Raw genomic sequence first — 1,933 nt, 5'->3', positions numbered from 1 at the left:
CTGGTAAAGGAGGAGATGGCCCCTCCTTCTTCGGCAGAGCATCTGGTAGATTTGAACCACATATCTCTGGGATTGCAGTGCAGTTTCTTGCCACTAGGCAACCAGAGCTTCCCCTCTCCATACGTTTTCAATCCACATGCAGAACAGATTATCCAGGAGGCTGAGCTGTATGAAGAGAAGTGTGGCATCAGGATTGGTGGAAGAGTCATCAGCAACCTGCGTTAAGCAGATGACACAACTCTGCTTGCTGAAACTGAGGAGGACCTGAAGCGTTTGCTGCAGAAGGTCAAGGACTGCAGCCTTCAATATAGATTGAAGCTCAACATCAAGAAAACAAATATTCTCACCACTCGACCAACTGGCAGCATCAGGATGGATGGTGAAGAGATTGAGATAGTTAACCGTTTTAGTTTACTTGGCTCCACAGTCAACATTCTTGGTAACAGCAGCCAGGAAATCAAGAGATGAATTGCATTGGGAAAGTCAGCTGTGAGGGACCGCTCAAGAGTACTGAAGGGCAACGATGTCAGGCTAGAGACTAAGATGCGCCCGATCCAGACTATAGTCTTCACAATTACATGCTATGCATTGGAGAGCTGGACAGTGACTAGGGACAATAGAAAGAAAATTGATGCCTTTGAGTTGTGGTGCTGGAGAAGAATATTGGATATACCATGGACTGCTAAAAAAATAAACTGCTTCATCCTGGAGAGGGTGAAGCTGGAATGCTTCTTGGAGTCAAGGATTCTGAAGCTTCGTCTGACATACTTTAGGCATGTTGCAAGGAGGGACTAGTCCTTGCAGAGGGACATCATGTTTGGGGGAGTGGAGGGACAGCACACGAGAGGAAGACCCTCGATGAGATGGCTTGATTCCATGATTGGGGTGGTGGGAATGAATGTGTCGGAGATGGCGAGGTTGGCACAGGATAGAGCAGCATTTAGGGAGGGCTCTTGTACATAGTGTCGCTGTGAGTCACAGGTGACTCGATGGCACACAACAACAACAACAATGAATTGGAATGATTCTATGAAATACTATGTGAATAAAGGACAGTGTGAAACACAATGTAGATGAACTTTGTAAGTAAACCAATATAAAATAAAATAAAAAAAATACTTTAGAGAAACAAGGTAATTTAGTGATTTTTATTCTCTAAGTGACTATCCAAAAAGGAGTTGTGAGAAAACTGGTAAACTTAGAGCTCAGTAATAACCTCTAAATTTCTTATTATTTGTCATAATTGCTGAAAAAATAATGCTTTTAAAATTTAATGACATGTGCATAACTATTCATGTTGTGTTTTAAATGTTTAAGTTAATGCATTTGTAACTTGATTGAGTTTGAATTGTTAATAATTGAGTTTATGATTTTCTAGTTTATGAGTTTATTTGAGTATCTATTGTTATGAGAAAACAGGCCTATATTTCAGCATTAACCTTTAAAGAAGGAAGTTGACTGTGTTTATTTACCTAGTAAAATAGTGTTGACTTATTTATAGCCATCTCAAATGAATACAACAGTGTAGAAATCCAAAGGTTATGGACACCAGAGTAATGTGGTAAATCTCCAAATCAGAGTTTATCGTGAATGTGGTTTGTGGTTCCACTATTTACAGGCATGAAACTGTGGGAATTAACAAATGAATGTGGTCTGGGGCAGGTGGACCTATCCTTTCTTAAAACAAAACAAACATAATAACATCAGTAGGTTACCAAGATTGTTCACTGGCAACTGCGATTTTTTTTTTTTTTTTTATGGAAAAAAAGAAAAGATTCTTTCATTGTTTTACAAACCCTCCCCCAGGTCCCCTCCACCATGCAGCCCTCGCTCTAGTCTCCTGTGATGACAGAAACACCCAGTTACATCTCTCTTTTAGACGGTTCTCTCCCTCCTCTGCTTCAGTGCAGTATACATTATTGAACCCATCTTA

Source organism: Elephantulus edwardii, unplaced genomic scaffold (genome assembly GCF_000299155.1).
Source record: "Elephantulus edwardii isolate Elephantulus edwardi_28Jun2011 unplaced genomic scaffold, EleEdw1.0 scaffold00089, whole genome shotgun sequence".
NCBI classification, from domain to species: Eukaryota; Metazoa; Chordata; class Mammalia; order Macroscelidea; family Macroscelididae; genus Elephantulus; species Elephantulus edwardii.
This window is presented reverse-complemented; position numbering follows the sequence as displayed.